General features: G+C 43.4%; 1 long non-coding RNA gene across 1 annotated transcript; it reads right to left on the reverse strand.

Moving 5' to 3' along the window:
- Positions 1-2,170: 2,170 nt before the first annotated feature.
- LOC309800387 lies at positions 2,171-11,812 on the reverse strand. Its single transcript, XR_014293452.1, has 3 exons — positions 11,753-11,812; positions 5,026-5,073; positions 2,171-2,250 (listed from the first exon to the last, which is right to left on the reverse strand). It is a non-coding gene; the product is annotated as an uncharacterized lncRNA (long non-coding RNA).
- Between the last annotated feature and the right edge of the window lie 1,586 nt (positions 11,813-13,398).

The raw sequence follows: 13,398 nt of genomic DNA on the forward strand, positions 1-13,398 counted from the left end.
GCAACATACTCTCATAGTCTTCCTCCTATAGCATCAGGCAATCAGTCTCTTTTCCTGGCTCTTTTCTCCAACTTTCAAATGATGGAGCTCCAAAACTGGGACTTGCATCTCCTTCTTTCCTCTATCCTGCTTCTCTCCCTAGGGGACCACTTCCCCTTCCATGGCTTTAAATACTGTCTACAGGCTTGTGACTCCCTAAACTCCAAACTTTCATCTAATTACCTACTTCACATCTCTACTCAGCTCTCTAAAATATATCAAACATAATATATTCAAAGCAGAGCTCTTAATTCCCCACTCCGAAACTTGTTTCTCCTCAGTCTTCCCCACCCCAGCAAATGACATACCATCTACTCATCATCTATTTGCTTAGGCCCCAAACCCAGGAGTCATCCCTGATATCCTCTAAGACTAGTATAACTGTTGAGAATATAGACTCTGCCAAAGGCAAAGGTTTCCTGAAGAACTTTGCATTGAAGGTGGAGCCCTTTCCCACAATTAAGATATCAAGGATTTTTGGTAAAAAGAATGGTAAAAATTTTGCCCCAAGTGTTGGCTGTCAACTTTCATATTAGATCAAGCAGATTTTTCACTGTGAGGTAGCCCAGGGCCATCCAAGGCCCCACAAATTGGCATCCAGATAAGTCTTTGCCTATGAAACAAGATAATATTTGTGAAAGTGCCTACTACAGTGCTTCAGGAAGTGTGATGGTGAAGAGGGCTTGGGACTGCTCAGACATACCCCAAGACTGCAGGACAGATCTACCAGCAGTTGGTTTTCTAAGCCCTCAGACCCATCCATGTATTGCCAAAGTGTCACGTGGGACAGTGAGCATCAGATGACTTATTCAGTGTTGATGGGGTCTGCTGATTGAATTTGATGGACTGACTGATACATGAAGAGTCTTCTTTTCCCCCATCATCCAGACCTGAATACAGACTAACTGTGCAAAGGCATAAAACCGGCTCTCTTCCTTACATGGGCTTCTGAGAGTCGATTAAGTGTTAATTAATTAATTATTTTTGTTTGTTTTAAGAACTGCTTGGTATCCCTGGGCACACAGACAGTACAACCTAATAGGGCTTAAGATATATAAAAAAGAACCAAACAAAAAATTTTAATTAATTAAGAGGCTAAGCCTGTTGAGAATAGCATTAAAAAAAATCAACACTGGCCCAAACCCTAGTGAGGTGGCCAGCTGAATGTGTTTATGCTGACCTTTGGCTAACAGAGTGGCTGTAGCTAACTGAAGATGAACTATAGCTTGTCAGCTCAGTGGTTCTCAACTTTTCTATGTAACATCCCAACCATCACATTTCAACAAATATTATCGAACCTGCTTTAATCCTGGGAGAAACTATATCTAACAGAAGATACAAGAGACTCCAGAATGAACTCTGTATAAGGCTGAATAAGCCAGAACATTTTTCTTTTTAATCAAATAACTCAAACATAAACTGAAAAAATATAGCACATGAAATTTAAAAATTCATTTGATGGGCTAAGAGAATGGAGATTGTAAAAGAGAGAATCAATGAACCTGAAAATAGATCAATAGAATGTATTCAATCTGAAGAACAAAGAGAAAAACAGTTAGGATGAAAAATGAACAGTATCTCAGGTTTCTGTGGAATAAAAAAATTTTTTTTAATTGTAACATTTATGACATTGGAGTTCCAAAGAAGAGGAAAGACAGATTGATGCAGAAATATGTTAGAAGAAATAATAGGTTAAAACGTCCCAAATTTAATGAAAGATGTAAATTTGCAGATTCAAGAAGCTTGGTGAACCCCAAACAGGAAAAACTAAAACAACAACAAAAAACCCAAAAACCCCCAACCGCACACATGAAGACACATCATAATTAAACTGCTAAAAACAAAATATAAAGAAAATTCTTGAAAGCAGCTAGAGAAAAATGAAATATAGCGGACACAGAGATGAACAATTATTTGAATTACAGCAGATTTCTCATCAGAAATGTTACTGAGTCCAACCTTGTACTGCTTGTTGCACAGCAGGCCAATAAATCAGAGATGATGTGTTGGGGCAAAGAATAACAATTTAATTCAGTAAGCCAGCAGACAAAGAATATGGTGGACTAGTGTCCCAAAGAACCATCTTACCTGAGTTAGAATTCAGGCTTCTTTTATACTAAAAGGGGAGGGGGTGAAGTTGGCTACTGCAAACTTCTTGGTGCTGGAACCCTTATTTTTGCAGCTATCCACCTAGGTCTGGTCAAAATGTTCCTATAAACATCCAACAAGACAAATGTTATTCTCTGTTCTGCAACTTTTTAAAGGAAAAGTGTTATACCTTTAAAGGTCAGAGCCTTGAGAATGGACTATCCTGTATATTTCAGGCTATAGGCAACATTCTTTTGCAAAAGGTGAAAACCAGCATGACTAAGCACAGGCAACAGAGCACAAAGGTTAGAGCATATTGAATAGATACAATATGGAGTCAGGTTTGTTCATCTCTGTTACAGAAACTGTGGGGGCTAGAAAACAGTGGAACAAAATCTTTAAAGTACGAAAATATCTGTCAACCCAGAGTCTTACATTCAGCAAAAATATTCTTCAGTAATGAAGGCTAAATAAAGACATTTTTGGGGACTCCCTGATGGTCCAGTGGTTAGGACTTGGTGGTTTCCCTGCCGTGGCCCAGGTTCAATCCCTGATCAGGGAACTAAGATCCTGCAAGCTGTGCAGCACAGCCAAAAAAAAAAAAAAAAAAAGACATTTTCAAATGAAAGAAAACTAAGAAAATTTGTCATCAATGGACATATTCTAAAAGAACAGGAAGAAAGGAAGTTCTTCAAGCTTAAGGGAAACAATGCTAGAGGGAAACCTGGAGATTTAAGAAGAAAGGAAGACCAACAGGAGTGGTAAATAGCTAGGTAAATATAAAAGTCTATTTTTCGTCTATCATGTTTCTTTAATATATATGACGGAGTGAAAGCAAAAACAATATCATTGTCTGTTGGAATTTTCAAATGTTCCTATAATACATATGACGGCTACAATATAAAGGAGAAAGGGTAAAGAGGCCTATATGGTTAAAAGCTTCTACATATTATTTGAGATAGCAAAATATTTACTCTGAGTAAACTGTGAAAAGTTAGATATATATACTGAATTTCCTAGAGCAACCCCTAGAATAAAAATCCAAAACAATATAGCCAAAAGGCCAATAGATAAAGTAAAATAATAAAAAATATTCAAAGAATCAAAAAGAAAGCAGAGCAGTGAGGGACAAAAACAGCAAAAGAAATAGAAAGGAAAAGCAGAAAACAAATAATAAAATGGTAACCCTAAATCCAGTCATATTAATAATTATATTACATGTAAATTGTCTAAATATACCAATTAAAAGGCAGAGATTGTCAGACTGTATTTTAAAAAGACCACATCATGGGGCTTCCCTGGTGGCATGGAGGTTAAGAATCCGCCTGCCAATGCAGGGGACACGGGTTCGAGCCCTGCTCCGGGAAGATCCCACATGCCGCGGAGCAACTAAGCCTGTGCGCCCCAACTACTGAGCCTGCACTCTAGAACCCTCGAGCCACAACTACTAAGCACACGCACCACAACTACTGAAGCCCTCACACCTAGAGCCTGTGCTCTGCAACAAGAGAAGCCACTGCAATGAGAAGCCTGTGCACCACAACGAAGAGTAGCCCCCACTCACTGCAACTAGAGAAAGCCTGTGTGCAGTAATGCAGCAGCCAAAAATAAATAAATAAAAATAAATTTAAAAAAAAGAAGACATAACAATCCTAAACATGCATGCAACAAACAATAGAGCTTCAAAATACATGAAGACAAAATGGGTAAAACTGAAGGGATAGATAGGGAATCCACAATTACATTTGAAGATTTCAACACTCCTCTCTGAGTAGTCGATAGAACCAGCAGAAGGAAAATCAATAAGGATATGTATGACCTAAACAACATTATCAACCAATTTGACATAACTGGCATTTTCAGAGCATTCCACTCAGCAGCAGATGAATACGTATTTTTTGTGTGAGAGATTCTGCAAAATTAGAACACACTTAGAGACTTATGCCTTGATCTGAGATTATCAAGAACACCTCTTACAGGGCATCAAGGTTAGCCAGGACACCTGTGACAAACCCAAGCTTTTGTCAGAGATTCTAAGTGTCTAAGTGTAAGCTACTCAGGAATTTTTTAATAAATTTAGCCAACTGGAAACCTCCCCTGATGTGTCTGCCTGGTATCTCCCAGGGCATTGGTGGCTCTACATGGTTGCTTTCTGCTTTGATGTTTGCTATGATTTCCAGGAAAGGAAGCACCTCCACTAAATTAATACCCTATCTGGTACATAATCTAAATCAGTTTATCAAGAAACTAGCAAATGTGCCAAGCCTAGCAGCCATCTTCCTACTCTTTTTTTCTTTTAAAACCCAGATGTGTGTGTATGCCTATGTGTGCACATATCATTTTGCTTTTCTGAATCTTATAACAGAGCTTCAGATGCTATCAGCTTCATCTATCATCAGATATGTTAATCTGTTATGTAGTTGTGATAGACAAAATAATGTCCCTCCCCAAAATGGTCATGTCTCAATCCTTGGCATTTGTGAATATGTTACCCCATGTGGTAAAAAGGACTATGTGATGTGACTAAGTTAATAATTTTGAGGTGGGGAAATTATCCTGGATTATCTGAGTGGGCCCAATGTAATCACAAGGGTCACTGTAAGAGGGAGACAAGAGACAAGAGAGGTGAGAGTCAGAAAAGGAGATGTAGGGAATTTCCCAGTGGTCCAGTGGTTAGGCACTTTCACCGCCTGGACCTGGATTCAATCTCTTGTTGGGGAACTAAGTTGCCACAAGCTGCGTGGCACCACCAAAAAAAAGGAGATACAACAACAGAAACAGCGTTGGAGTGTGTGCTCTGAAGATGAAGGAAAAAGGCCATGAGCCATGGAATGCAGTCAGTCTCTAGAAGCTGAAAAAGGCAAGGGGCCTCCTGAAGGAATATAGTTCTGCCGATACCTTGGTTTTAGTCCTGTGAGACTCATTTCAGACGTCTGACTTCCAGAACTGTAAAATAATAAATTTATGTTGTTTTAAGCCACTAAGTTTATGGCCTCAGAAAACTAATACAGTAGTCAAATTTATCAATCTTTCTCTTTATAGCTTTCTAAGTTTGGGTTCATGTTTAGAAAGACCTTTGCCACTCTGAGATTATAAACCTTTTCCCCATGTCTCATTTGAAACTTCCATGGTTTTAGATTTTATTACTTTAATAGATTGACTAATTAAAGGAAGCAGCCAGAGGTCTGTATCTTGTACTGATATAATAGAAAAAGGAAACATGGATGGAAGAGTCTTTATCTGTTTGACCTTTGGACTGGGCCTGTCTTTCTCTATAGGAATCTGCTAGCATAGGAAGGGATGGTCATTTATTGTCTGTCTAGCTGACACTGAAGCCTGCAAATCCTAGGCTTGGGGCATAGAATGCTGGGGAGAGTGAAGGACTGAGGGAGCCAGAGTTCTCCTTGTGAGAAAGGATGTGTTTCTTGAGGTTGGAGTGGGGAAGACAAATGTCCCATATTCCCATAAAGAGACTCAGTACTTTGTTTGGGGGTGACAAATTATGCTCAGAGACTGAGATTGTTCTTGTTAAATATTTTATTTAACACAGGTTCACTGTGGGAATTACAATGATTTCACAAGCCAATAGCATACAGGATAGTGTCTCTTAATAAGCCAGTAAAGAAACAACATACTCCAAACCAATGATAGATTGCTCCATGCAAGGGGAGATGAAAAGAATAATAAAGTCCAAATTTAGTTGAGGGAATACCTTTTCTATGAGTTTTGATTTCTTGGAAGAGTTGACATCCGACGCCAGCGCAAAAATAAAAGTCCCTGGTTGCTAAAGCACGTTGCTAGGGAACGATGGTGGTTGTGTTGGCAGGCTGGCTGATCTCCCAGCAGTTGGTCACCACTGCCAATAAAGAAGCTGCCTTTACCAAAGCAGGGGCCAATGCCCCAAGGTCCTTGGAGAACTAGGTTAATAAAGAGTAGCTCTGCCCAGACAAAAATCTCGGTACTCATAGTCTAAATGTTCCCTGGCCATAGTTCCTTCTCCACATCTTCTATGGAAAAGCCCCCTTCCGGACCCCTTAGCCACTAAGCTACTGGCTGCTTATCAACAACAGATGAGATGATGACATCCTGACACAGCTTACTTCATTCTCATATCAAAACAACTTTACTTCTAAAAACAACATTTTATGTCTTAGTCATAAACAAGTAGATTAAAACAACTTCACTTAGGTCATAAACACCTGGATTTGAAATCATATCAAACCAATACACAACACTGGGGCAAGCACATGAACTGGAGGACAGGGAAAGAAGGCCCCTGGGAACAGGGCCAGATAGATAACTCATGGGGCCCAATGCAAAATGAAAAAGTGGGACCTCCTTATTCAAGAATCAGGAAAAGAAAGTGTTGTCAGGGGTGCTAAAATAGAAAACGTTTTCCTTTCTTCTAGTCCCTTGACTTGTGTTTTTTCACTTACTACTTAGTGTCATTCTAAGTAAAGCTTGAATTTTAAATTGTTGACATAATTTTACCATTCAGCTTTATATTGTGCAAATGCCAGTTTTAAATGTAAATATATCGGCATTTAACTAACTCATCAGTGGAATCACCAAAATTACACAATTTTTATTTTGTAATTTGTACATGCATACACATAGTTGATCCTCACTATTTTTAGATTCTGTGCTTGTGAATTTGCCTACTAGCTAAAATTTTTTTGTAACCTCAAAATCAATACTCTCAGCACTTTTGGTCATTCATGGACATGTGCATGCACAGTTTGGGAAAAATCGGAATTGGACAACATGCATATTCCCTCCCAAAGTTTGTTGACCTAAAACAAATAGACTGCCAGATATTTCTCCATCAAAGATGGGTTTATTCGGAAACAGCAGAGGATTGCAATTCGAGGTCTGTGAACATGGTGTGCCATGTGCAAGTCCCCACATGGCAATGGAAGGGTACTTGACAAGGAGGAAAAGGAAATTGGGAGGGCTATAGCAAACAAAGAGTCCATGGCTTTTCATTGGCTCCTTGCTGAGAAAGAAGAGGGGTCTTCCTTTTTCCTTTTGGGCTCTGCTATCATTCCAGGGGTGACAGCTTCCCCTTCTAGTCCCCCACTCTATTCAACTGAGGTTTCTGTTTATTAATTTTCTTACAGGTTGAAAGAGGTGAAGTTCTGCTTTCTTGTTTTAGGTCTCAAACTGTAAACAAGTGTTTTTTTTGTGGTCTATTTAGTGCCACATTTTTTGCATTTTTGTGGTTTTCGTTCATGATTTCACTGTTTCAAATGACCCCCAAGTGTAGTGCTGAAGGTTCAAAGGGCAAGAAAGCTGTGATGTGCCTTATGGAGAAAATATGTGTGCTAGATAAGCCTCCTTTAGGCATGAGTTAGTGCAGTTGACTATGACTTCAAATGTTAATGAATCAATACTGTATGTTAGATAAAGTGTCTTTAAAGAGAAACACACATAAAATAAGGTTATGTATTGATCAGTTGATAAAAATGTGACCAGAAGCTTGCAGGAACCTAACTCTGTATTTCCCTTGGGAGCACTGTGGTTCAGTATTCACCAATTCAGTGTTTGTGGTAACTTTCTAGACCATAACTACCGTGAATAACAAGAATCAATTGTATGTTGTTCTTACCAGAGCAGTGGAAACACTGTACAAAACTAACGCAACTGTTTTTTTTTTTTTTTTTTTGCAGTACGCGGGCCTCTCACTGCCGTGGCCCCCCTGCCGCGGAGCACAGGCTCCGGACACGCAGGCCCAGCAGCCATGGCCCACGGGCCCAGCCACTCCGGGGCACATGGGATCCTCCCGGACCGGGGCACGAACCCGCGTCCCCTGCATCGGCAGGCGGACTCTCAACTGCTGCGCCACCAGGGAAGCCCAACGCAACTGTTTTAACTCCTGTGATATAGTGACCTATAATAAGAAATATATATTTGGTCTTTGTCCCCATTTCTGGCACAGAGATCTTAAAACTCTTGGAATTTCCTAAGTGATGAGAATGACAAAGATATCTTTTGTTATGTTAATGAGGTGACTACTGGACCCCACCTAAGGAAGGGGGCTGATTGTCAGGAGAACAAACCATGTGATTAGAGGGGAGGAAAGGACAAGGAGGGAAGGGAAGGGAGGGAAAGAGGAGCTAGAGGTTGAATCAACCGCCAGTCATCAATGATTTGATCAATCTGCTTGTGAAACAAAACCTCCATAAAGCCCCAGAAGGACAGAGTTTGGAGAGCTTCCAGGTTGGTGAACCAGAGTGCTTCCACCATGATGATAGAAGCTCCTTTGTTTGGGATGGCACCCTGTGTATTGATGTCTGTCAACTGAAAAAAAATTCACAATGTAAAACCTGTGAGCTGAGTTTATTCAGTGTCTTATTGACAACTATAGCCTGGAAGACAGCCTCTCAGATAGCTCTGAGAAACAGTTCAAAAGGTAAGGGGGGAGGTCAGTATGCATGTGATTTTGGCAAAGGGTGTAGGTGATTTTGGCGAAGGGTATAGGTGCAATCAAGCACACACATCTCAGTAGAAGGTTGCAGCTAGTCATAAGGAACTTAGTTAGTTAGCTTAGATAGCTTAGTTAACGGTTGTGTTGCAGGAAGGGGGACCACTTCCAGGGCCCCAGAGTGGGCTCTTGTCTAACGCTCAGAAACGAATTGTCCAAGGAGACACACGTGCTGACAAAGCAAGAGACTTTACTGGGGAGGAGCACCCGGGCAGAGAGCAGGAGGGTAAGGGAACCCAGGAGGACTGCTCTGCCATGTCGCTCGCAGTCTCGGGTTTTATGGTGATGGGGTTAGTTTCTGGTTGTCTCTGGCTAATCATTCTGATTTATGGTCCTTCCTGGTGGTGCATGTATTGCTCAGCCAAGATGGATTCCAGTGAGAAGGATTCTGGGAGGTTGGTAGGACATATTGACTTGCGTCTCCTCTCTCCTTTTGACCTTTCTTAAATTCTTCCAGTTGGTGGTGGCTTGTTAGTTCTGTGTTCCTTACCGGGACCTCTTGTTGTAAGATAACTTGTGCAAACGGCTACTATCTTGTCTGGCCAGGGTGGGCGGCTTTGGTCAGTGTTTCCCCTAACAGTTTTAGTGACTTTCTAAGAATGGAAAGATTCAAGAATGCAGATTCATAAAAAATTTCTCCTGAAAATATCTAACTATCTGAAGGCCTGTTTTGCCAGTTTTTCCAGAGCACAGAGTGCCTCGTTCCTGATCTCCACCCTGAATTCCTTACAGGGTGTGTTGAAGGTCAGTGACTGAGAGGCTAATAACTTAATTCTTGTAGAACTGATGCTGAAAACTGGGCCTCTGTGCACCGGTGCCAAACTGAATCTTGGAGACAGAGTTTTGGGTGATGTAGAAGAAAATAGCTTTATTGTTTTGCCAGGCAAAGGGGGACACAGCAGGCTCATGCCCTCAAAACTATGTGTCCCAACCCAGGGGGGATTTGGTGAGGAGTTTTATAGCAGTGGTTCAAGGGCAGGGTTGCTGATAAGGATCAGGGTGTGTGCAGGACCTGCATTCCTTTAATCTGGCCTCAGGTGGTCTCCTGGTGAACTTCTGTGATTCTCAAGGTTATCAAACTATGCCCTTCTCTCTGGAATTAAGAATGCTTCTGTCAAGTAGTTAACATTTTCCAACTATTGGGGGTTTCAGTTCTGCAGAAGAGCTCAAAGATATTTTTATGTGTATCCCTTGAGGCAGAACCAGGACTCTGCCCCAAGGCTGCACTCTTTTTTCTTGATTCCTCCTCCCTTGTCTCTGCATCTCCTCCCTTCCCTGATTAGCAACTGTTTGAACCCACCTTTTGGTACTAAGGGAAGTTTATGGAGGCTGAAGGGTATTCCCTACAAACAAGAAATGGGGGACATAGAAAGGCTTCTGTGCCCAGGAGCTCCACAGGGTCCTGCTCGGTTTCAGAACCAGATGGTGAGTAACCTTCTTTAGTTGGCATATCTCTTCATCTGGTTATTGAGTCATACTCTTTAATACCCTTTGTAAGAAACTGGTAATCTAGTGAGTTAACTAGTTTCTTTCTTTTTTTTTTTGCGGTACGCGGGCCTCTCACTGTTGAGGCCTCTCCCATTGCGGAGCACAGGCTCCAGACGCGCAGCTCAGCGACCATGGCTCAAGGGCCCAGCCGCTCCGCAGCATGTGGGATCTTCCCGGACCGGGGCACGAACCCGTGTCCCCTGCATTGGCAGGCAGACTCTCAACCACTGCGCCACCAGGGAAGTCCAAGTTAACTAGTTTCTTGAGTCCTGTGAGCTGCTCTAGCAAACTAATTGAACCCAAGAAGGCAGTTGTGAGAAACTCTGATTTATAACCAGAAGCACGGGTAACAACCAGGATTTGCAGTTGGCACTGGAAATGGAAGGCGGTCTTGTAGGACTGAACGCTTAACCTGTGGGAACTGATGCTATCTCAGGGCAGATAGTGTCAGAATTGAATTGAACTGTAGGATAACAAGCTGTATTGGAGAATTGCCTGGTGTACAAAAACTCCCCATATGCCGTAATCAGTGATTAGAATTGTTAACTCTGGATTTCCCTGGTGGCGCAGTGGTTAAGAATCCACCTGCCAATTCATGGGACATGCAATCGATCCTTGGTTCAGGAAGATCCCACATGTTGCAGAGAAACTAAGCCCACGTGCCACAACTACTGAGCCTGTGCTCTAAAGCCCACAAGCCACAGCTACTGAGCCTGCATGCCACAACTACTGAAGCCCACACGCCTAGAACCCATGCTCCACAACAAGAGAAGCTACTGCAATGAGAAACCCGCGCACCACAACGAAGAGCAGCCCCTGCTCCCCGCAACTAGAGAAAACCCACGCACAGCACGAAGACCCAATGCAGGGGGGGAGAGTCAAGATGGCGTACTAGGAGGATGTGGAATTCGCATCTCTTCACAACTAGGGTATCTACCAGGCACGGGTGAGGGACCACGGACACCTAAGGGGACAGGAGGAACCCCCAGCAACCGGATAGGACGTGCAGCGTGGGGGGAGTGAAGGGGGAGGAGAAGTGGAGGCGAGATGGGACTGGCGCCCCTGAGGGGAAGCTGGGGGAGGGGAAGGGATCCCACGCCCAAAGGGGTAAATTGGGGAACCATTGGGAGGGCAGAGGATCAAAATGGAGCATGGCCAGGGCTCCCCTGCCCACTTGGGCCCCCAGGAACCTGCTGAGATCCCGGGCCTGATCCTCTGCCCAGCTAGGACCCCTCCAGCCGTGCTGGTCCTGAGGGAGTTGGGGGGGAGAAGGGGGAGCAAAAGTAAAGGCCGGACTCCCAGGAATGGCACCCCTGAGGGGTGGCTGGGGGAGGGGAGGTGTTCCTACATCCAGCGGGACCCCCCCATGGTTAGGGGTCCATCGGTGACAGGGGAGACCCTGGGGGAGACAGTGGGGGAGGGGGGCAAAGGAACGGAAGGGACAACGGCCAGTGCGTTCCCTGTCCACTTAGGCACTGGGGACCCTGCTGGGCTCCCAGGCCTAATCCTCTGTCCTCGGAGCCTCCCTCCTGCAGTGCAGAACCCAAGCCCCACCCCTACACCCCCACCCAGGGCCCTACCTCTACACTCGGAGACCCCCTCTAACCACACTGGGCCTAAACCCCACCCACACACCCTCACTCAGGGTCCTACCTCCAAACTCCAGAACTCCACACTCCAGGCGCCCTCCTTTCGTCCTGCTGCCTGTCTCCTTACGCTCAGGTCCTAAGCGGAGGCCCAGCTCCACGCTTGAATGCCGCCCGGCCTAGGCCTCGCCTCCAGGGCCCTTTCCAGCTACGTGGGTCCAGAGCCTAGGCCCCACCCCATGCTCAACCGTCACCCTCCCCCACCCGTCTATGTCACGCCCCACCCTAAACCCCACCCCTGCCTAAGTTCCACCCCCGCCTAAACTCCGCCCCGCCTAAACTCCGCCCCCATAGACAAGGCTTTTTTTTTTTTTTTCTTCTTTGCCTCTTTCAGATTGGGGTTCTGTTTTACCTTGTTGATTCACTGTTATTGATTCCTTTATATTTTTATTCTTCCTAACAAATCTTTTATTGCTCCGGACGCACAGGCTCAGCAGCCATGGCTCACGGGCCCAGCCGCTCCACGACATGTGGGATCTTCCCGGACCGGGGCACAAACCCGTGTCCCCTGCATCGGCAGGCGGACTCTCAACCACTGCGCCACCAGGGAAGCCCTATCTTATTCTTTATACTTTGTTATTGTTCTCTCCTTCTGGCTTGTTTCCCCCCACCCCACCTCTTTTTCTTTTCCTTTTTCTATTGTGGTTTCATTTTACCCTTTGCAGCTGTTTCAATTATAGTTTTATTTTTCTTAATATATTTTTTATCTTTCAAATTTTATTTTGTTTTTTATTCTTTGATATTGTACTGTTCCTTTTTTTCTTCCTTCTTTTTTTCTTTCTTTTTTTTTTTTAACCACACCACGAAACTTGTGGGATCTTTGTCCCAGGCCAGAGGTCAGGCCCAAGCTACTGTGGTGGGAACTCTGAGTCCAAACCGGTGGACTAACAGAGAACCTCAGACCTCAGGGAATATCAATCGAAGTGAGGACTCCCAGAGGTCCTCATCTCAGCACCAAGACCCAGCTCTATCCAACAGCCTGCAAACTCAAGTGCTGGATGCTGCAGGCCAAACAACCAGTGAGACAGGAATACAGCACCACTCATCCAAAAAATAAATTTGGATGGCGAATTCTATCAAACATTTAGAGAAGAGCTAACACCTATCCTTCACAAACACTTCCAAAATATAGCAGAGGGAGGAACACTCCCAAACTCATTCTATGAGGCCACCATCATCCTGATACCAAAACCCGAAAAAGATGTCACAAAAAAAGAAAACTACAGGCCAATATCTCTGATGAACATAGATGCAAACATCTTCAACAAAATACTAGCAGACAGAATCCAACAGCACATTAAAAGGATCATACACCATGATCAAGTGGGGTTTATCCCAGGAATGCAAGGATTCTTCAATATATGCAATCCAATCAATGTGATACACCATATTAACAAACTGAAGGATAAAAACCATACGATAATCTCAGTAGATACAGAAAAATTTTTTGACAGAATTCAACACTAATTTATGATAAAATCTTTCCAGAAAGTAGGCATGGAGGGAACCTACCTCAACATAATAAAGGCCATATATGACAAACCCACAGCCAACATTTTTCTCAATGGTGAAAAACTGAAACCATTTCCTGTAAGATCAGGAATAAGACAAGGTTGCCCACTCTCCCCACTATTATTCAATATAGTTTTGGAA

The sequence above is a fragment of the Mesoplodon mirus genome (assembly GCF_964341445.2).
Source record: "Mesoplodon mirus genome assembly, chromosome: 3".
NCBI classification, from domain to species: Eukaryota; Metazoa; Chordata; class Mammalia; order Artiodactyla; family Ziphiidae; genus Mesoplodon; species Mesoplodon mirus.